This window comes from Salmo trutta, chromosome 25, assembly GCF_901001165.1.
Source record: "Salmo trutta chromosome 25, fSalTru1.1, whole genome shotgun sequence".
Lineage (NCBI taxonomy): Eukaryota > Metazoa > Chordata > Actinopteri > Salmoniformes > Salmonidae > Salmo > Salmo trutta.
The window spans coordinates 47,826,565-47,851,070 of record NC_042981.1 but is presented as its reverse complement, the minus strand read 5'-3'; the positions used below and the strand labels follow the sequence as shown (position 1 = coordinate 47,851,070).

At 42.4% G+C, this 24,506-nt stretch overlaps 1 pseudogene; it reads right to left on the bottom strand.

Moving 5' to 3' along the window:
- The window catches only part of LOC115162688 (isovaleryl-CoA dehydrogenase, mitochondrial-like), a 111,769-nt pseudogene that overhangs the window by 3,300 nt on the left and 83,963 nt on the right, over nt 1–24,506 (bottom strand).

Here is a 24,506-nt window from a genome sequence, read left to right as displayed (position 1 = left end):
ATACGGATAAGAATAAGAGATAAAAGTAACAAGTAATTAAAGAGCAGCAGTAAAAAAATTATATATACAGGGGAGTGCCGGTACAGAGTCAATGTGCGGGGGCACCGGTTAGTTGAGGTAGTATGCACATGTAGGTAGAGTTAATTAAAGTGACTATGCATAGATGACAACAGAAAGTGGCAATGGTGTGGAGAGGGGAGGGGGCAATGCGAATAGTCTGGGTAGCCATTTGACTAGATGTTCAGGAGTCTTATGGCTTGGGGGTAGAAGCTGTTTAGAAGCCTCTTGGACCTAGACTTGGTGCTCCGGTACCGCCTGCCGTGTAGCAGCAGGCAGAACAGTCTATGACCAGGGTGGCTGGAGTAAATTGACAATTTGTAGGGCCTTCCTCTGACACCGCCTGATATAGAGGCCCTGGATGGCAGGAAGCTTGGCCCCATTAATGTACTGGGCCGTTCGCACTACCCTTTGTCGTGCCTTAAGGTCGGAGGCCGAGCAGTTGACATACCAGGCTGTGACGCAACTGGTCAGGTTGCTCTCGATGGTGCAGCTGTAGAACCTTTTGAGGATCTGAGGACCCATGCCAAATCTTTTCAGTCTCCTGAGGGGGAATAGGTTTTGTTGTGCCCGCTTCACAACTGTCATGGTGTGCTTGGACCATGTTAGTTTGTTGGTGATGTGGACACCAAGGAACTTAAAGCTCTCAACCTGCTCCACTGCAGCCCCGTCGATGAGAACGGGGGCGTGCTCGGTCCTCTTTTTCTTGTAGTTCACAATCATTTCCTTTGTCTTGATCACGTTGAAGGAGAGGTTGTTGTCCTGGCACCACACGGCCAGGTCTCTGACCTCCTCCCTATAGGCTGTCTCATTGTTGTCGGTGATCAGGCCTACCACTGTTGTGTCATTGGCAAATGTAATGATGGTGTTGGAGTTGTGCCTGGCTGTGCAGTCATGAGTGAACAGGGAGTACAGGAGGGGGCTGAGCACGCACCCCTGAGGGGCCCCTGTGTTGAGGATCAGCGTGGCGGATGTGTTGTTACCTATCCTTACCACTTGGGGGCGGCCGTAAGGAAGTCCAGGATCCAGTTGCAGAGGGAGGTGTTTAGTCCCAGGGTCCTTAGCTTATTGATGAGCTTTGAGGGCAGTATGGTGTTGAACGCTGAGCTGTAGTCAATGAATAGCATTCTCACATAGGTTTTCCTTTTGTCCAGGTGTGAAAGGGCAGTGTAGAGTGCAATAGAGATTGCATCATCTGTGAATCTGTTGGGGCGGTATGCAAATCGGAGTGGGTCTAGTGTTTCTGGGATGATGGTGTTGATGTGAGCCATGACCAGCCTTTCAAAGCCCTTTATGGCTACAGACTTGAGTGCTACGGGTCGGTAGTCATTTAAGCAGGTTATCTTAGTGTTCTTGGGCACAGGCACTATGGTGGTCTGCTTAAAACATGTTGGTATTACAGACTTGGACAGGGAGAGGTTGAAAATGTCAGTGAAGACACTTGCTAGTTCGCAGTACACGTCCTGGTAATCTGTCTAGCCCTGCGGCCTTGTGAATGTTGACCTGTCTAAAGGTCTTACTCACATCGGCTGCAGAGAGCGTGATCACAATCTTCCGGTACAGCTGGTACTCTCATGCTTGTTTCAGTGTTATTTGCCTCGAAGCGAGCATAGAAGTAGTTTAGCTCATCCGGTAGGCTCCTGTCACTGGGCAGATCTCAGCTGTGCTTCCCTTTGTAGTCTGTAATGGTTTGCAAGCCCTGCCACATCCGACGAGCGTCAGAGCTGTGTAGTACGACTCTATCTTCGTCCTGTATTGACGCTTTGCCTGTTTGATGGTTCGTTGGAGTGCGTAGCAGGATTATTATTTATTTTATTTATTTATTTTTGGTGTATTTTACCCCACTTTTTTCTCTCCCCACTTTTGTGATATCCAATTACGATATGGTCTCATCGCTGCAACTCCCCAACAGGTTCGGGAGAAGCGAAGGTCTTATAAGCTTCTGGGTTAGAGTCCCTCTCCTTGAAAGTGGAAGCTCTAGCCTTTAGCTCAGTGCGGATGCTGCCTTGTAATCCATGGCTTCTGGTTGGGGTATGTACGTACACAGTGACGACGTCATCGATGCACGTATTGATGAAGCCAATGACAGATATAGTGTACTCCTCAATGCCATTGGAGGAATCCCTGTAATAGCAAAACAGTCCTGTAGCTTAGCATCTGCTTCATCTGACCACTTTTTTACTGATCTAGTCACTGGTGCTTCCTGCTTGAATTTTTTCTTGTAAGAGGGGAGGATGGAATTATGGTCAGATTTGCCAAATGGAGGGCGAGGGAGAGCTTTGTATGCACCTCTGTGTGTGGAGTATAGTTGATCCAGATTTCTTATCCCTCTGCTTGCACATTTAACATGCTGATAGAAATTTGGTAAAACTGATTTAAGTTTCTCTGCATTCAAGTCCCTGGCTTCTAGGAGCGCCGCTTCTGGGTGAGCGTTTTCTTGTTTTCTTATGGCGGAATACAGCTCATTCAATGCTATCTTAGTGCCAGCCTCTGACTGTGGTAGTATGTAAACAGCTACAAAGAATATAGATGAAAACTCTCTCAGTAGGTAATGTGGTCTGCAGCTTATCATGAGAAACTTTACCTCAAGTGAGCAATAGCTCGAGACTTCCTTAGATATCGTGCACCAGCTGTGGTTTTCAAAAATACATAGACCGCCACCCCTTGTCTTACCAGACACCGCTGTTCTATCCTGCCGGTACATCGTATATCCAGCCAGCTGTTGATATTCTCGTCGTTCAGCCACGACTCTGTGAAGCATAAGATGTTACAGTTTTTAATTTCCCGTTGGTAGTTTAATCTTCCCAATAACTCATCTATTTTATTGTCAAAGATTGCATGTTTGCTAGCAGAATTGAGGGGAGTGGGGCTTTATTCGATCGCCTCCAACTCCTCAGAAGGCAGCCCGCCCTCCGGCCTCTCTTTCTCCACCTCCTCTTCACGCAGATCACTGGGGTCGGGGCCTGTTCCCGAGGGAGCTGTATATCCTCCGCCTCGGGCTCGTCAGAGTCGTGAAAGAAGAAAAAGGATTCTGCTAGTCGGTGGTGAGTAATTGCAGTCCTGATGTCTAGAAGTCATTTTCGGTCATAAAAGACAGTAGCGGCAACATTATGTACAAAAATTGTTTTAAAAAAAAGTTACAAACAATGTAGATAAACAAACAAAAAAACAATCGGTTGGGGGCACGCAAAACATCTGCCTTCTGCTCCGGCGCCATTTATGCCATTTAAGTGGTAAGGAACTGGCAAGGTAGTTAGTGAGCTTGTGCAACTTGGGGAAGGGGCTTTGAGGAGAGTGCTTGAGAGGGCTCACCTTCTTTCTTGGCCTTCAGTTTCATAGACACCACATCGGATCTGGCATTGGGCTCACTCATTGCTAAAGCACCCACGTGCTCTCCTGATATGAGCTAGAAAAATAATATTAGAAAGATGCGATAACATTGGCTGTTGCACTTTGAGACTGCCTGTATATGTCAGGGACGGACAGGGTGCATGAATGTATGGGACAACAAATATGATCCACACCGTTGGCATTTACTTTTCCTTCTTCTTCGTGTTGCCATGGCGCACCATCTGATTGACACAGAGGTTTGAGTGGGCCCCGTAGCTGAGGGAGACGGCTGCTGACACTCGCGACATTTCTTCCATCACAATCACATGATCTAGGGAACCCAATCCTGAACCGCCATAATCGACTGGGGGGGGGGGGGGGGGGGGGTTTAAACATAGTTAGTGACTACTTATACATCAGATCACTATCACGGCCATTGATGAAACTAATGGAAGTCTACTGTACACCTGGAAAAACAGGATTTGAAATCATAAATTACATGTAAAGATATGGTAATACATCAATTGAAAAGAATATCCATCTCTTACGTGGGGCAGTAATACCCAGAAGTCCCATGTCGCCCATGTCCTTCCAATAGTCCTGCATGAAAAAACAACCCAAGATGTTACCAGGTGTAAACCGGTGGTCTTAAAGTTTGTTTTCAGTTGCAAAATACACACTAAAAGGTAGGCCTACATTAAGAAAATTCAAAGTTAAGCCTATATTGTAATACTGTGGTTATGCAATGTCCAGTCTTTTATGACTTAGGTCACTGTATTGTAATGTCTTGATATTCATTTTGGGATGGATCATCCTGTAAGCAGCGCAGCACACAGTAAGACACGGTAACACAATTGCGTTGAGACTCAGATTTTTCACTTAACAATTCATGCCAAACAAAAAACATTGTATTTCAAAGTTGAACAAAACATTAAACTATATGCACAAGGACTACTTTTAACAATTACACTGGAAGAACTGTACAGATAAAATAATTTCTGTAAAATCGCCCTCAGTTTGTGACCACGTTTTCCAAAAACTCTGGTCCGAATTAAGATTTCAAGATGTCTGCAGAAGCAATGGGTTGTCAGCTATGACGTGACACCTTGACCTTGAAAAAAAATCTATTTTGGTTAGTGAACTACAGTAAGTGAAGTGGATATAACAACCGGTAACAGAATTGTGGAAAAGGAATTTCATCATGGGTCCCTGATCTGCACTACGCAGAAATTCATAATTTATTGATATGAATGTCATTCTCTCCATGGCGATGTATTCTAAATAGGTACACAAAAGGTAGAAATATTCAATATCCTCCTTTGCATATTTGGGTATTATTCTACACACACAAGTTATTATTTGAATAAACTCCACCCCCAAACAAGACCAAATTGGCTTGGTCCGGACCAAATCTGAACCAATCATAGACGTCGTTGTTTGGACATTAAAGCACAGCAGAGTACTTGCTCGTTATACATCACTGTAGCATACTTCATATTGTTTTCATATTTTTTTATGCATGTGTTTTGTCCTGCAGCTGCTTGACTTTTCCCACATTGACGTTGTTGGACGTTGTGAACTCAGTCTTGCATAAGACACCAGGAAAGGCTCAGAAAAGGGTCAATGATGTAACAGTTCAACCCGGCATGGAGACCCTTGAAGCTACTCAGCCCGTACACTTCACCCTTAGCATTCCTCACACTCCCATAAAACTCCTGCAGGATAGCATTTAACCCTTCCTTTGTCGTTGACTCAGACTCAAAAGAGAAAGCTATCCCCTGTTCTTTGAGCAAGTCAGAGAAACATTTCACTGCCCAGTTAGTTTGCTTCACTGTGTTGTTCCAGGGAGTCCAGGGTGTTTTCCTGCATCTGTGCATGTTGGCTGGTTATTTTGGGATTGTCACATGTCCTGTTCCCACCACTCTTTAAAGTCCATCTCTCCCCAAAGATTAAAATTGATGTTGAACTCCTCCATATTTCGGTTTTGTTTGTAGGCTAGTAGCCGCACTGCTGGTAAAAGAATGAATCGAATTCTGAGTGTTTTGGTTAACATGGTGAATTATTAGTTTCACATTCATTCTTGGGTTAGCTAGCCTACTGGCACAGTATACTGTAGATCGTATTTGTAAAATGATTGTTTCACAGGTTGTAGAGGCAGACAGGTAGGTTTATACAACCTCCAACTGTAGCAAACCAAATGGTAGCGTGGAAAAATAGTGTAAACACTTTTTTCTTGAGGTAGTTGAAGTTGATGAATTTCCTGCCTGGACTGCGGGACCGTGGAATTGTGAAGTTAAAAAATCATGGTATTTTGCAGGAGTTGTTGTCCTACAACTCCCGCATATCAACCAATCAGCATCCAAAAAAGCTGTTTTATAAAGTACATTATAAACTGGGTGGTTCGAGCCCTGATTGCATAATTATAGTACAGTAGAGTTCAGTAGAGCAGTGGTTTCCAACCTTTTTTAACCATGGCACACCTTGATGGGATACGAAATTCTGCAGCACACCTAAAATAGTCGTATTAATGCATTTAGTGGTCATCTGATCCATATTGAAAAAAAATAAAAATAATCCATACTGCAGAAAGTATTCACACCCCCTTGACTTTTTCCACATTTTGTTGTGTTACAGCCAGAATTTAAAATTGATTAAATTGAGATTGTGTCGCTAGCCTACACACAATACCCCATGTGATGAAAGAAATAAAAGCTGAAATAAATCATTCTCTCTACTATTATTCTGACATTTCACATCCTTAAAATAAAGTGGTGTTCCAAACTGACCTAAGACAGGGAATGTTTAGGATTAAATGTCAGGAATTTTGAAAAACTGAGTTTGAATGTATTTGGCTAAGGTGTATGTAAACTTCCAACTTCAACTGTAAGTTGCATGGACTCACTCTATGTGCAATAATAGTGTTGTTTAACATGAATTCTGCATGACTACCTCATCTCTGTACCCAACGCATACAGATAATTGTAAGGTCCCACAGTCGAGTAGTGAATTTCAAACACAGATTCAACCACAAGGACCAGAGAGGTTTTCCAATGCCTTGCAAAGATGCGCATATACTGGTAGATGGGTAAAAAAAAAAACAGACATTGAATATCCCTTTGAGCATGGTGAAGTTGTTACATTTTGGATGGTGTATCAATTAGGGCTAACCCCATTTAGTCGATTGTTTGGTCGATAGGCTGTTGGTCGACCGAGATTTCTTTTGCGGAGAATTAGCAAAAAAATACATTTATAAAAATGTAAAAAATAGATGTCATTGTGTACAAGACACCTGTCTGAGTGGACTGATCCATTGTGGAGGTCGTGGGTGTGGCACCGTCCATCAGTCGAAGACATGTACTACTGACATTGTATATGGTTACATTACATAAGAACAATGGGGCAACACTAATAAAAATAATATTATTTTATTACAATTGCTCTTTCTCCCTCGTTGGATAGCGGTCGCTGTCGATTGGCACCTTTTCCTAGACCATGTTTCTATGTGCATAATAGCAAAGTTAACCAGCATATTGGTGTTGAAAACAATGCTGCGGAAACAGCATCAGAATGAGAAGATGAGAAAACAGCCCTTGCCTTACTGTCTAAGAAAAGTGAGGAGAGGAAACTGGAACATAATTAATTATATAATCAATAGCCTAACTGTTAAATGTGCCTGGCATTATAAATCAACAATATACAGTGCATTCAGAAAGTATTCAGACCCTTGACTTTTTCCACATTTTGTTACAGCCTTGTTCTAAAATGGATTAAATAGTTTTATCCCCCGTCATCGATCTACACGCAATTCCCCATAACGACAAAGCAAAAACAGGTTTTTAGACATTTTTGCAAATGTATTAAAAATAAAAAAACATATCACATTTACATAAGTATTCAGACCCTTTACTCAGTACTTTGTTGAAGCACCTTTGGCAGCGATTACAGCCTTGAGTCTTCTTGGGTATGATGCTACAAGCTTGGCACACCTGTATTTGTCTGAGTTTCTCCCATTCTTCTCTGCAGATCCTCTCAAGCTGTCGGGTTGGATGGGGAGTGTTGCAGCACAGCTATTTTCAGGTCTCTCCAGAGATGTTCAATCGGGTTCAAGTCCGGGCTCTGGCTGGGCCATTCAAGGACATTAAGACTTGTCCCAAAGCCACTCCTGCGTGGTCTTGGCTGTGTGCTTAGGGTCGTTGTCTTGTTGGAATGCGAACATTCGCCCCAGTTTGAGGTCCTGAACGCTCTGGAGCAGGTTTTCATGATCTCTGTACTTTGCTCTGCTCATCTTTGCCTAGATCCTGACTAGTCTCCCAGTCCCTGCCTCTTAAAAACATTCCCATTAAACTGCCACCACCATACTTCACTAGGGATGGTGCCAGGTTTCCTCCAGAATTGATGCTTGCCCTTCAGGCTAAATAGTTCAAGCTTGGTTTCATCAGACCAGAGAATCTTGTTTCTCATGATCTGAAAGTAATTTTAGGTGCCTGTTGGCAAACTCCAAGCAGGCTGCCTTTTACTGAGGAGTGGCTTCAGTCTGGTCACTCTACCATAAAGGCCTCATTGGTTGTGTGCTGCAGAGATGGTTGTCCTTCTGGAAGAATCTCCCATCTCCACAGAGGAACTCTGGAGCTCTGTCAGAGTTACCATCGGGTTCTTGGTCACCTCCCTGACCAAGGCCCTTCTCCCCCGATTGCTTAGTTGGCCGGGCGGCCAGCTCTAGGAAGAGTCTTGGTGGTTCCAAACTTCTTCCATTTAAGAATGATGGAGGCGACAGTGTTCTTGGGCAACTTCAATGCTGCAGAAATGTTTTAGTATCCTTCCCCAGATCTGTGCTTTGACGCAATCCTGTCTTGGAGCTCCACAGACAATTTTTGTCTATATTATGGATCCCCATTAGCTGCTGCCAAAGCAGCAGCTACTCTTCCTCTTCCACACTGTGCCCTCAGGCCCCTACTCCACCACTACCACATATCTACAGAACTAAATCCTTGTGTATGTATAGTGCGTATGTTATCGTCTGTGTGTGTGTGTGTCTGTGTGTCTGTGCCAATGTTTGTGTTGCTTCACAGTCCCTGCTGTTCCATAAGATGTTTTTTTTTAATCTGTTAGACAAGTAACTCTTTATCCACATTATAGCAGGTGGTGTAAAGCCATAACACATACGTTTTTCCAGCAACAGTCTATGAACGATAATGTCAAAAGCTACTCTGAAGTCCAACAAGACAGCCCCCACAATAATTTTATCATACATTTCTCTCAGCCAATCATCAGTCATTTGTATAAGTGCTGTGCTTGTTGAGTGTCCTTTCCTATAAGCATGCTGAAATTCTGTTGTCAATTTGCTTACTGTGAAATAGCATTGTATCTGGTCAAACACCATTTTTTCCAGAAGTTTACTAAGGGTTGGTAACAGGCTGATTGGTCGGCTATTTGAGCCAGTATTGGGGTTTTACTATTCTTGGGTAGCGGAATGACTTTAGCTTCCCTCCAGGCCTGAGGGCACACGCTCTCTAGTAGGCTTAAATTGAAGATCTGGCAAATAGGAGTGGCAATATTGTCTGCTATTATCCTCAGTAATTTTCTATCCAGATTGTCAGACCCCGGTGGCTTGTCATTGTTGATAGATAACAATCTTTTCACCTCTTCCACACTGACTTTATGGAATTCAAAAGTACAATTCTTGTCTTTCATAATTTGGCCCGATATACTTGGATGTGGTGTCACTGTTTGTTGCTGGCATGTCATCCCTAACTTTGCTTATCTTGCCAATGAAACAGTCATTTTAAAGTAGTTTGCAATATCAGTGGGCTTTGTGATGAATGATCCATCTGATTCAATGAATGAAGGAGCTAAATTGGCTTTTTTCCCCAAAATGTCATTTAAGGTACCCCAAAGCTTTTTACTATCATTCTTTACATAATTTCTTTGTTTCATAGTGTAGTTTATTTTTATTTAGTTTAGTCACATGATTTCTTAATTTGCAGTACATTTGCCAATCAGTTGGGCTGCCAGACTTAATTGCCATACCTTTTGCCTCATCCCTCTCAACCATACAATGTTTAAATTCCTCATCAATCCAAGGGGATTTAACAGTTAACAGTCATTTTATTAATGAGTGCGTGCTTATTAGTAACTGGAATAAGTAGTTTCATAAATGCGTCAAGTGCAGCATCTGGTTGCTCCTCGTTACACACCACAGATCAGCAAATATTCTTCACATCATCAACATATGAATCAGTACAAAACTTCTTGTATAACCTCTTATACACTATATTAGGCCCAGTCTTTGGAACTTTGGTTTTCCTAGATATGGCAATTATATTGTGATCACTACATCTTATGGATTTGGATAATGCTTTAAAGCAAATATCTGCAGTGTTAGTAAATATGTGATCAATACATGTTGATGATTTAATTCCTGTTTCTAACTACCCTGGTAGGTTGACTGACAACCTGACAACCTTCAACAGAATTTAACATTAGATCGTCTCTAAGCTTTACAGGAATGTGGTTCTGAATATAGAAGCCACCGGAGAGGGAGACAGAGCCGAGGATGAAGACGCATGTACCTCCAGATCCAATCTTGATTGGGAGGCCACCAAGGACGAAGGCGCCGGAACGCCCTGGATCCAGGGCGGCAAAGCTGTTTCTGGTCTGTGTCAGATCCGGGCCCAACATCTCCATGGAAATCCCCGTTGCCAGAGGACGCCTTCTTCGACTTCCACGGCGAGTGACGTACCTCCATGGCTGGTTGGTTGGGTCGAGATCAGCTCCGTTCTCCAGGGAAGGGGGAGAACCCTTCGGGGATGGAACCCTGCCGAGCACCAGCCAGTCGGCTGTGGAGAGCCGACACGGCGGCGAAACTTCCACCAGACCAGAGCGGTGTCCGGCTACTGGGGTGGAATAAAATACAAAGTAGGCTGGCGTGGATTCCCCACTAGCTTATGTAGGTTTGCTTCTTGCTTGCTAAGAATAGCTACTTCGCCCCTGTAGTCCTCCGCAAGCAAGCAGTTGCTACATTGAAAGTCAGGTTCAGGCGTTCGACAGGTTTCAACAACATACATACATACATACATACATACATACATACATACATACATACATACATACATACATACATACATACATACATACATACATACATACATACATACATACATACATACATACATACATCCTTCGACCTCATGGCTTGCTTTTTGCTCTGACGTACTGTCAACTGTGGGACATTATATAGACATATGTGTGCCTTTCCAAATCATGTCAATTGAATTTACCACAGGTGGAATCCAATCAAGTTCTAGAAACATTTCAAGCATGATCAGAAACAGGACGCACCTGAGCTCAATTTTGTCATTTCGGGGGTATTGTGTGGAGATCGATGAGGAAAATAAATAATTGTATCAATTTTAAAATAAGGCTGTAATGTAACAAAATGTGGAAAAAGTCAAGGGGTCTGAATACTTTACGAATGCACTGCATCTACAGAAATAAGACAGATCCTGCTTGTTGCCTGTTTGAGTGTTTGTTTTATAGCCTACTGATTCCGTGAGCGCCAAGCCTCAAGCAACGACATGTTGCTGCTGGATTACTGCAACTCGCTGTTGGCTGGGCTCCCTGCCTGTGCCATTAAACCCCTACAACTCATCCAGAACGCCGCAGCCCGTCTGGTGTTCAACCTTCCCAAGTTCTCTCACGTCACCCCGCTCCTCCGCTCTCTCCACTGGCTTCCAGTTGAAGCTCGCATCCGCTACAAGACCATGGTGCTTGCCTACGGAGCTGTGAGGGAACGGCACCTCCGTACCTTCAGGCTCTGATCAGGCCCTACACCCAAACAAGGGCACTGCGTTCATCCACCTCTGGCCTGCTGGCCCCCCTACCTCTGAGGAAGCACAGTTCCCGCTCAGCCCAGTCAAAACTGTTCGCTGCTCTGGCACCCCTATGGTGGAACAAGCTCCCTCACGACGCAAGGACAGTGGAGTCAATCACCACCTTCCGGAGACACCTGAAACCCCACCTCTTTAAGGAATACCTGGGATAGGATTAAGTAATCCTTCTTACCCCCCCCTACCCTCCCCCCCCCAAAAAAAGATGTAGATGTACTATTGTAAAGTGGTTGTTCCACTGTTTATCATAAGGTGAATGCACCAATTTGTAAGTCGCTCTGGATAAGAGCGTCTGCTAAATGACTTAAATGTAAATGTAAATAAACAAATTTACAAATGTGGCTGTTTTTCATCTTTGCTTTGCTGTAATAAAGGCTTTAAACTTTTTTTTTCTTCCATAAGAACAGCCTCTGGTATTATTTAGTGTTTACACTGTTCCAAATTATCAGAAAAATGTCATTTAAAATAAAAATAATGCTACTTTTTCTTGATCTCCTTACTGTTATTATTATTATTATTATAATAAGTCATGTCATTATCATTAGTAGGCTTAGTATAGCAGCCATGTATAAGAGGACATCCTGTTTAGTCTTAATACCGTAACTTACTTAGGCCTATATTTCAATACTTCTATAGGGTACTGTATCATTCATTCATTCATTCATTCATTCATTAATTCATGTCATCAAAACAGCATACGAGTCAATCATGATTTGAAATGGAATCAAGCATTTCATTTTTTTTAATAATAAATAAAGCGAGCCTTGAATAATTAGCAAATAAACCATTCCATTTCGGAAATTGCATTCACAAATGAATGCAACCATTTTTAGTCTTTGCTGTAATAAAGGCTTAACAAAAAAAAAACGTTACAACAGTCTCTCTGGTATGCTTATATTTTATTTAGTGTTGTTTACATTGTTCCAAACGCTCACAAAAATGATTTTGTAATCTTTACAGCACCTGTTTGGCACACAATATGCACGCAGCGCTCACTTCTAACCTTCTTTTTCTTGATCTAGTCACATTTCTTCCATACATCTGACTTTCCCTTTATCTCCTGAGCAACCTATAAATATTCCCCCGTTTCAATTTTATTTGTCACGTCCTCTGTATCCATTTTGTTGTCGTGTTACGGTGTTCAGAGTTTGTTATAACCAATTTATAGATGTGATTATGATATGCTATAGGCACGGCCTGCCCGCTCAATAGGTTGACGAGGGCGCATTTTCTGAGCTAAACTGACCAAAATGCACCTCCAACAACAACAACACATAAAATTCACATAATTCTGCTCAAAAACAAATGACAATCTCAACCAGTTGCATATGGGCTTTTTAGGTGAGCACCCTTTTATAAGCAGTGCCCACTATTTTGCTTATCTATTCCCAGCACGCCTCTCCAGGGTGCTGTCAGAGAGACGCATCTCTGCAGCGCTCTGGGAACGTTCAGTAAAAAAATGTATCTAACATAAATCATGTAGCAGATATAGGATATGGTAGAAAGAGTATGTGACCTTTTCTGTAGCCTACAGGCTGGAGATAAAATGTATGCCAATGTAATGACACACTTTTTACATCATGCAAGTTTCTCCCATCAAATAGCATAACCTAAATGGCACTCAATTAAATAAAAAATTACCTGTCATGTCAACAAAGCACAATATGGAATGGACAATCACAACTGTTGTCCAGGAGTTTCACTCCATTGTCATGATCAGTGGTTTCCATACATTTTTGACAAGCTGATCATAGCAAAAAAAGAAAATACTGCTGCATTTCCCGCTGTGTAAATACATTGACAATAGGCTTGCGATAACTCCTGATAAAGTTGGGTAGCTGATATTCAGAGCTTAAATAGCCAAATTGATTAGTCACAGGACTAATATAGCCAATGCAATGACCTGTTTTACAAACGGTGGGCCTACAACATGGATTGGCATTCATACATTTCCATGGTAGGCTACACCCTAGTAAGCACAAGCCGATGCCTTTTGGGCGTCTTTTTTTGGTCCTGTCTGGAAGTCGTTTTTTGTGTTTTACAAACGGTAGGCTTACCACATAGATAGGCATTCATAAAATTACATTTCAGGCAACACTGTAGGCTACACCTCAGTAAACACGGACCGACGCCTTTTGGATGTCTTTTTTTGGTGCAGTTCCGGACCGGCCTTGATTTCGGCCCGGTCCGTCTATGTTTGGTTCTGAGCCTGGCTCAATCAAATCAATTGCTGGTTGGACTCCCTCTAGTCATTTGTGTGTTTTAATTTTTTTAAATAAAATTGTGTGCTTAAAGTATCAGACAAGGTCAGTGAATATAGTTGATTTGATTATAACACATAGGATGGGTCAATATATGGAAAAATACATGTTTAAAAATTTTGACCAATCGATAGGTCAAAAGAACAGAAGACTCTTGGTCGACCAAGATTTTATTTAAGACTGGGACAGCCCTAGTATCAATACACCCACTTACTACAAAAACACAGGCGTCCTTCCTAACTCAGTTGCCGCAGAGGAAGGAAATTGCTTAGGGATTTCACCATGAGGCCTATGGTGACTTTAAAACAGTTAGAGTTTAATGGCTTTGATAACAGAAAACTGAGGATGGATCAACAACACTGTAGTTACTCCACAATACTAACCTAAATGTCAGAGTGAAAAGAAGGAAGCCTGTACAGAATAAAACTATTCCAAAACCAACATCCTAGTTGCAATAAGGCACTAAAGTAAAACTGCAAAAAATGTGGCAAAGAAATTAACTTCATGTCCTGAATACAAATTGTTATGTTTGTGGAAAATCCAACACATCACTGAGTACCACTCTTCATATTTTCAAGTATGGTGGTGGTTGCATCATGTTATGGGTATGCTTGTCATCGGCAAGCACTAGGGAGTTTGTAGGATGAAAAGAAACAGACTACAGCTAAGCACAGGCAAAATCCTAGAGGAAAACCTGGTTCAGTCTGCTTTCCAACAGTCGCTGGGAGACAAATTTATATTTCAGCAGGACAATAACCTAAAACACAAGGAGTTGATTAACAAGAGAACATTGAATGTTCCTGAGTGGCCTGGTTACACTGTTGACTTAAATTGGCTTGAAAATATATAGCAAAAAATATATAGCTGTCTAGCAATGATCAACAACCAACTTGACAGAGATTGAAGAATTTTCTAAAAGAATAATGTGCAAATATTTTACAATCCAGGTGTGCAAAGCTCTTAGAGACTTTCCCAGAAAGACTCACAACTGTAATCACTGCCAATGGTGATAATAACATGTATTGTCTAAGGGGGTTGAATACTTATATTTCTGTATTTCTATATTTCATTTTCAATACATTTGCAAAGATTTCTAAAAACATGTTATCATTTTTTCATTATGAGATATTGTGTGTAGATGGGTGAGAAAAAAAATAAATTAAATCCATTTTTAATTCAGGCTGTAACAAAATGTGGAAGAAGTCAAGGGGTATGAATACTTTCTAAAGGCACTGTATTAAGAAATAAATTACTCTGGCTAATCCTAATCAGACTTACCTGTGCTAATGGTATTCACAGACAAAGTCAAATTATACAAATATAACAACAGCCGGAGCGCACTGGACTGAAACAAATATACAGATGTAACGGCACTAGTGCTACCAAGTCATAATTCAATTGTGCATTTCACAGGTCATTTTGAAACTTTTACGGCACACCTGAGAGTTCCTGCCACGGCACACTGCAGTGGAGTACAGTACTGAACTATAATATGCTCTACTGTGTACTCTATTGAACTCTACTGTACTTGTGAAACATAGACGTCTATGATTAGTTCAAATTTGGTTCGTTCTGGTCTGGACCAAATCTGAACCAACCATTGACATCTGTTTGGGCCAAATCAAGGCCAGTCCAATTTTTTTTATTTGTGAATGTTGAAATCAAGGCCAGAGGGGACTGACCAAATTTCAACTACTTTTTAACGTCCATGGACGTCCGGTGTCGGTCGGTGCTCAGTGGGTAAGGATGCTGGTTACAGTAAATGGAAAGAGAGGGGGCTCATGGGTAGGTGTCAGTAAGAGCCGGGAGAGGTGACATTAACTGGAGAGAAAGAGAGAGAGGGTTAACCGTTTTAACACTTGCTTTGACCACCAGACGACAGAAAGAGAAAGAAAACAGTCATGAGCTGAACATAACAGTATGCCGGTGGAAGAGAGGTCTATAGCAGGTGAACCAACTAGGGTTTGTGACTACTATGATTTCCCGATTGTAGCCATTACAGATTTATTTGAAATTCTTTTTAACTTTAATCACTTAATAATTCATAAACCAAATAGATAGTAAAAAATAGTAACTAGCCTAATCGGTAGGTCTACCTTTACTTGTTACGTCTGTGAACTTTCATTATCCTTCATACTCATGAGGGAGAGAAAATATCCTTAAAATATGTGGGTTTTTGGTTAACAGAATTTCAAGGCACAGGGCAATGTTTCTTAAACTTACACAAGGCATATAATTTCTCAAACTAAAAAAAAGTGTTGATATTATTCGTCAGAGGTCTTTACTTCAACATTATTGTGTTTAGATGCATTTCTAATACCTTAAGGCTTTTTTCTGTTGGATGTTTTCTAAGACCCCTTTTCCTTCTGTTTGACCAGAAATCAAAGCCTTTGATTTTCTAAATATTAGGAATAAACAATGGTTGAAAAATGTATATATGCCTTAATAAAAAAAGATAGACTTTAAGCTATTATTTGACATCAGATTTGACATACTCCTATGAACTACACATGTTGGTGCTCATGGGTCCTTTTACATGGAAATGCCCACATGCAAGCGTATTAAAATGTGTCTGTTCAAGAAGAATACATCACGCACACGCACACGCACACACACACACACACACACACACACACACACACACACACACACACACACACACACACACACACACACACACACACACACACACACACACACACACACTTATGGTAGGGCTGTCCTAACATAATAGTATAGTATATTTCAGCATCTCACCCTCATCCCAACAAATTCATTGCTCTTGTCAATCTCATCAGCAATGGGTGCCAGCTTCTCTGCTAGGAACCTCCGGACTGTCTGTCGGAGCTGGACAACAGAGGAAATGACAACAATACCGTCAATGTAGTTCACATAAATGAATCATCATGAATTTCAAACCCAATATATTCAGATGTATACTCTTAAGATAGCTGCTTTTAGCAATGCGGAATAATAAAATACAACATCGCAAATAATTTTTTTATGTATCAATACAAGCCTGTCAACAGGACTACCTAATAAAAACTACTGGATAGTATCAACCACAGTATGTGAACAGAGCCGAGCTGGAGCGAGGAGCGGAGCTGGGGCGAGGAGCGGAGCTGGGGCGAGGAGCGGAGCTGGGGCGAGGAGCGGAGCTGGGGCGAGGAGCGGAGCTGGGGCGAGGAGCGGAGCTGGAGCGAAGGGTGCCCAATTTGACTAGAGCATGGAGCGAGATTCCCAAAGGCTGGAGCATTGGCCTTCTCACCCGCTTTCATGGAGTTCGCTAAATATTTTCATAAAAAACTGATAAAGCACACAGGTGCTAAATCAAGGTGAATCAAGGTAAATCAAAGATGAGGACCAAGAGCAAGAGAGGGAGTGCTGTGATGTAGTGTCCACTGGTATGTGTAAGGCTTGGATGCCACCTGGTGGTATGGTGCTAAACTGTTAGAGCAATGGCATCCAGTCCATAACCTATGCGTGAGATATGGCAGTTGTTACACTGGTTACATGAAACATCCACAACTAAAGTCATTATTGTAGAATCTGAAAAGGCAACTTATCCCAAATTTAGGATGGTGTACTTACAACGTGCACATGCTAAAAGAAAGGAACGAAGTGGTTAGATAACTAAGTGTGTCATTGTTTCATTCATTTTCATTCTATTATCTATACAATAGGTCATAATTGATTTTGGCCCAATAGGCCTGGCATAGTCCCACTTTCAAGGAGCTTTCCGTTTTGATTGGGTTATTTTGCTTAGAAACCTTGCCTAAAAATATCTCTGCATCTCTGCCCAGCCTGGCAAGAGTGGCCAAAAGTGTGTTTAGCATCCCCAGTGGCTCTGCAAGTGTGGAGAGGAGATTATCAGCTGCTGGCCGGCTCTCCAGGCACCATTGCATGAGCCTGAAGCCACAAACTGGCCAAACTCGTGTTTCTAAAAATGAATTCAAAGGCACTAATAAGTAATTTTCCATTTAATTTGTATTTCATTCTAAGTAAGTCACAGCCTGTAAGCGCAATTTACAGACTATAATGATTTAATACAACAAAACGTTGTTTAAACGCTGCGCGCTTTTTGTCCCTACCAGCCTACTGTGTCGCACTCGCAAATGCTTCACAATATATTTCCTTGTAGGCTATTGCCTTGAAATAATATAGCCTAAATAAATCATTTTCGTTCCTTCTTAGGCTCCGTGTCTGGCTCCTGGCCAATAGAGTGTTTAGATGCAGTTTATTATGACATGTAGCCTATTTGAAATTATGTTCGCTTCTTACATTCACCTTTTCATGTTTATTCAAATCCATATGGTTTGGTTTCAATACATAAAAAACAATTGGAAGGTCCAGGTAGTCACAAAAATAGATGGGTGTTGGTTAAATTGTGATTTTAATGAATTGAGCAAATTTGGAGCTGGAGTTATTTTTCTGTGAGGACGGAGCAGTAGGAAAGGACATGCAGGAGCAGTGAGCAGGATTTCCAACTGCTCAACTCTGCTCACCTGCTCTGTTATCAGGGTTGCCATATTTGCAGTTTTCCCGCGATTGGGCTACTTTCAAAATAATGTCATGGGTGAAAATGTATTGGTCGCGGGAGGCAGGTTTTTTGGGCTACTTCTGAATTGCACCGCGGCCGCATTGGCATTTCTCTTCAAATATATACAGTACCAGTCATAAGTTTGGACACTCCTACTCATTCCAGGGTTTTTATGTATTTTTTACTATTTTCTACATTGTAGAATAATAGTGAAGACATCAAAACTATGAAATAACACATATGGAATCATGTAGTAACCAGAAAAGTGTTAAACATTTCCAAATATATTTTATATTTGAGTCTTCAAAGTAGCCACCCTTTGCCTTGATGAAAGCTTTGCACAGTCTTGGCATTCTCTCAACAAACTTCGTGAGGTAGTCACCTGGAATGCATTTCAATTAAAAGGTGTGCCATGTTAAAAGTTCCTTCTTAATGCGTTTGAGCCAATAAGTTGTGTTGTGACAAGGTAGGGGTGGTATACAGAAGACAGTCTTTTACCAAATAGGGCTAAGTCCATATTATGTCAAGAACAGCTCAAATAAACAAAGAGAAACAACAGTACATCATTTTTTAATGTAACCTTTATTTAACTAGGCAAGTCAGTTAAGAACAAATTCTTATTTACAATGACGGCCAACACCGTCCAAACCCAGACGACGCTGGGCCAATTGTGCACCGCCCTATAGGACTCCTGATCACAGCCAGTTGTGATACAGCCTGGATTCAAACCAGGGTGTCTGTTGTGACACCTCTAGTACTGAGATGCAGTGCCTTAGTCTGCTGCGCCACTCGGGAGATTTCAATGCAGTTTAAAGTAAACTGCATTCAAATGCCGACTTTTCTTATGGATAACCGTAGCAAGCGAAGGGTTTCACTTATGCTCAGTTCTAGGGTCTGGAATGCTCTGCGAGTTGTAATTTGAAATGGAAAGGATGGATTCCCTCACGCGTGCTTCTGTTATGGGGAAAAAGTCCACAATGAAAATTGTGTGGAAAATGATATGCTACATTTGCATCTGTTGGCCATCAAGTAGGCTATTAATTTCTATGCCATTGTAGGCTACTGTAGCTTACCATTTAATACAGTACAATAAATATGTTGAAATGACGATGTCACTGGAGTCATTGCAAATCAATTTGTGCCACTTGTGTAGCTTACCTGGAGCTGGTAAACTGATTTAATAATTAGTCTGTAACTCAGTTTTTTGTTGTAGCTTTGTGTTATTATGCAATTGTTAATGGCCATGTTTAGTTAATTCAATTGGAAGTTATCAATGGTGATCATGGTCACAGCTCTATCGTGAATGTGTCATTCTCCACATGTCAGTTTAATAGTGGACTTTTCTCTGAAATTAGATTGTTGGCCTTTCAGGGGCTATAGGCTACCAGCATAGCTCAGCAAACCATGGCAAAGTTGAATTGCAATTATAAAGAAAGATTTTAGTCAGTAGCCTATGCCTACTGAAATAACAAGTAAATCTCACAAATAGGCCATTTATAAGGAGTTTGTAGTCTTAACATCTGGCATATAATGAAGGCACAATGGCCAGAAAATAGCCTAACATTCGTTTTTTGAAGTTCGTCCAAGTGTTTCTTGCACAGAGATTAAGATCCTCTGTCCAACTTTCATCACTAAAAAGCCATGGTATATCAGACTGTGTACCATGAGAATGACAACAACAAAAATCACTTTTTACTCTTCCAAAAAGTAGCTCCTCTGGGGTTTGTGTTACATGGCCAATCTACCACAGCTAAGAACTATGTTCAATGAACAGCCCTTAGCAATGGCATATTGGCCATATACCACACCTCCTAGGGCCTTTTTATTTTATGTTTACCTTTATTTAACTAGGCAAGTCAGTTAAGAACAAATTCTTATTTTCAATGACTCCTAGGAACAGTGGGTTAACTGCCTTGTTCAGGGGCAGAACAACAGATTTTTACCTTGTCAGCTCGGGGATTCGATCTTGCAAACTTTCGGTTACTGACCTAACGCTCCAACCACTAGGCTTCCTGCCTTATTGTTTAATCATAGCAGTCAAAACAAGTTAAATCAACATCCATTGATGGAAAATGATCTAGAGAGTTTAATAAGGGTGATTTATAATTTTTCTTGCGACTTATTCTTAAACTTGCAAGAATTATTATTTTGATGGAAAACCGAATTTTGCTTCTTAGCCTACATCGTTAAAAATGATGTAGATATGTCTAACTAATTTGTTCGATAACGTTATGGAAAACAGGTTTCATGGATAAATGTGGCAAAAAAAAAATTGGGCTAGTTTTCACGCGTCATTTGGCTAGACAGTTTAGCTGAACCTGGCAACACTGTCTTGTATATCGACCTAGCTATATACATTTTGATTCAGCGGGGGAATGCAGGAAGACACATTTCGGTTGAATGCATTCAGTTGTGCAAATGACTAGGTATCCACCCCTTTTCCTTTTTCTTATTGTTATGCAATATATTCTGAAAACAACAGTGGTTTCTTCCCTCTGAGGGAACAGCGCCACGAATTTTCACCCAATCAAAAACGTACCAAGAAACCCACCCCTTGTCAACACCAATCACTAATGTAGACGTTAGTTACCGCTATCCATGTAACCTTTGTATAGGAACATACCGGCACGCAGCTACAGAGGTCTGAAAGCATTGCCCCGTGCACACGTTTGCTCTGAACCGACTAGTGAGTTAACCAACTGCTGTTAGCCTATGCTGGTTGGTGAGTTAAGTAGCGTCTCGAGGTCTGGACAACACATATCGCTAGCAAGCTGCTAGCTAGCCACAAACGTTATATCATAAGTTAAACTAGTAATGTTCTCTAGCTAAATACAGTAGGCTACCAGTCAGTCATGTTGGCCTCTAACACCATTTATCTTTGACAACCTTGTTTTATTCCTTTATAAAAATCTTTGTGCTATTATAATATCAGCTGTATTTTACATTGTCAGCTAATTCAGTGAACTTTCACCTAGTTAACCTGTATCTGCTCCTCAGTAAGCCCGTTGACGGCATCATCCACTGGAAGACCAGCAGCGCATCCTCGTCTTGACACCGTAGTGATTCTTGAGCCCAGGTGCAATGCGCTTCTGACTGCAAACAGTGTTAAACTATGGTACTAGGTATGCTCCTAAACAATCAAGATCAGACCAAAAAGGTTGGATAACTACACAATTGCGGCATGTCTGATGAGACTTTAATTAATCTACGAACCATGGTTGGAAGGAAATTCCATCAGCAACAAAATAAAGTACTTCCGGGAAATGTTCTAAATAAAGTCCCCCACATAATAGTAGAAAAGTGTCAATAACCTGTATTCATGATATATAAAAGATCATTGTCTAAACATTAACAATGATTCATATTGGTTCATATTTAAGAGACATGCATTAAGTGTGGGTTTGAAAACATATTCCAAGGTCAAATAAATGCCTCTAATGAGAATAACTGTTAGAATACATGTTGGTTTAGAGTAAAAACTATTCTAAGTGCCACAGTAAAAGTATTGTAGGGAATACTCATTAGAGTCTGTAAAATGTATAGATGGTGTAATTTCATGGGGCGCTGAATAATACAGAGTGTTGCTGGCCTTTTACTCCGTCCATTCCATTGACAGCCACAATGTGAATCACTGTATATGGAATATATATTGGCTTATAGCGCAACCACTATTCTGGGTGCCGCAGTAAAGGTATTCTGGGGAATATTCAGTAGGGTCTGTAAAATGTGTATGGTGTAATTTCATGAGGCTCTGAATAATACTGAGTGTTGCTGCCCTTTACTGTGGTCAAACAGCTTAAAATGGGGTGCCTGGACACTATACGGTACAAATATAGCACTGTAGAGGAAAAAAAAAGTGGGGAGTACTTTGTAGGGTCTGTAGAATCTATATATTTACATTTACATTTACGTCATTTAGCAGACGCTCTTATCCAGAGCGACTTACAAATTGGTGCATTCACCTTAAGATATCCAGTGGAACAACCACTTTACAATAGTGCATCTAAATCTTTGGGGGGGGGGGGGGGGGGTAGCAGGATTACTTTATCCTATTATCCTATTCCTTAAAGAGGTGGGGTTTCAGGTGTCTCCGGAAGGTGGTGATTGACTCCGCTGTCCTGGCGTCGTGAGGGAGCTTGTTCCACCATTGGGGTGCCAGAGCAGCGAACAGTTTTGACTGGGCTGAGCGGGAGCTGTGCTTCCTCAGAGGTAGGGAGGCGAGCAGGCCAGAGGTGGATGAACGCAGTGCCCTTGTTTGGGTGTAGGGCCTGATCAGAGCCTGAAGGTACGGAGGTGCGGTTCCTCCCACAGCTCCGTAGGCAAGCACCATGGACTTGTAGCGGATGCGAGCTTCAACTGGAAGCCAGTGGAGAGAGCGGAGGAGCGGGGTGACGTGAGAGAACTTGGGAAGGTTGAACACCAGACGGGCTGCGGCGTTCTGGATGAGTTGTAGGGGTTTAATGGCACAGGCAGGGAGCCCAGCCAACAGCGAGTTGCAGTAATCCAGACGGGAGATGACAAGTGCCTGGACTAGGACCTGCACCGCTTCCTGTGTGAGGCAGGGTCGTACTCTGCGAATGTTGTAGAGCATGAACCTACAGGATCGGGTCACCGCCTTGATGTTAGTGGAGAACGACAGGGTGTTGTCCAGGGTCACGCCAAGGTTCTTAGCACTCTGGGAGGAGGACACAAGGGAGTTGTCAACCGTGATGGCGAGATCATGGAACGGGCAGTCCTTCCCTGGGAGGAGGAGCAGCTCCGTCTTGCCGAGGTTCAGCTTGAGGTGGTGAGCCGTCATCCACACTGATATGTCTGCCAGACATGCAGAGATGCGATTCGCCACCTGGTTATCAGAAGGGGGAAAGGAGAAGATTAATTGTGTGTCGTCTGCGTAGCAATGATAGGAGAGACCATGTGAGGATATGACTGAGCCAAGTGACTTGGTGTATAGTGAGAATAGGAGAGGGCCTAGAACAGAGCCCTGGGGGACACCAGTGGTGAGAGCACGTGGTGCGGAGACAGATTCTCGCCACGCCACCTGGTAGGAGCGACCTGTCAGGTAGGACGCAATCCAAGCGTGGGCCGCGCCGGAGATGCCCAGCTCGGAGAGGGTGGAGAGGAGGATCTGATGGTTCACGGTATCAAAGGCAGCAGATAGGTCTAGAAGGATGAGAGCAGAGGAGAGAGAGTTAGCTTTAACAGTGTGGAGAGCCTCCGTGACACAGAGAAGAGCAGTCTCAGTTGAATGCCCAGTCTTGAAACCTGACTGATTAGGATCAAGAAGGTCATTCTGAGAGAGATAGCAGGAGAGCTGGCCAAGGACGGCACGTTCAAGAGTTTTGGAGAGAAAAGAAAGAAGGGATACTGGTCTGTAGTTGTTGATATCGGAGGGATCGAGTGTAGGTTTTTTCAGAAGGGGTGCAACTCTCGCTCTCTTGAAGACGTAAGGGACGTAGCCAGCGGTCAAGGATGAGTTGATGAGTGAGGTGAGGTAGGGGAGAAGGTCTCCGGAAATGGTCTGGAGAAGAGAGGAGGGGATAGGGTCAAGTGGGCAGGTTGTTGGGCGGCCGGCCGTCACGAGACGCGAGATTTCATCTGGAGAGAGAGGGGAGAAAGAGGTCAAAGCACAGGGTAGGGCAGTGTGAGCAGGACCAGCGGTGTCGTTTGGCTTAGCAAACGAGGATCGGATGTCATCAGCCTTCTTTTCAAAATGGTTGACGAAGTCATCCGCAGAGAGAGAGGAGGGGGGAGGGGGAGGAGGATTCAGGAGGGAGGAGAAGGTAGCAAAGAGCTTCCTAGGGTTAGAGGCAGATGCTTGGAATTTAGAGTGGTAGAAAATGGCTTTAGCAGCAGAGACAGAAGAGGAAAATGTAGAGAGGAGGGCGTGAAAGGATGCCAGGTCCGCAGGGAGGCGAGTTTTCCTCCATTTCCGCTCGGCTGCCCGGAGCCCTGTTCTGTGAGCTCGCAGTGAGTCGTCGAGCCACGGCGCAGGAGTGGAGGACCGAGCCGGCCTGGAGGATAGGGGACAGAGAAAATATGGTGTTATGTCATGGGTGACTGAGTTCTATAAGCCCAGCAACACGTTCTACTCCACCCATTCCATTGGTCCCAATGCAATACACAGTTAGCCTATAAATTACGAATTGGCTTATAGAGAAATAAACTATTCTGTGCAGAAGTAAAAATGTGATTGGGAGTACTGAATAGGGTCTGTAGAATCTATATATGGTGTTATTCCATGGGGGACTCTGGTCTATATACCTAGCAACACATTCTACTCCACCCATTCTATTGGTCTCAAGGCAATACAATACATTCATCAAATCAAAATGTTTTTTTCACATGCGTCGAATACAACAGGTGTACACCTTACATTGAAATGTTTACTTACAAGCCCTTTTAACCAACAATGCAGTTAATAAAAATATGTGT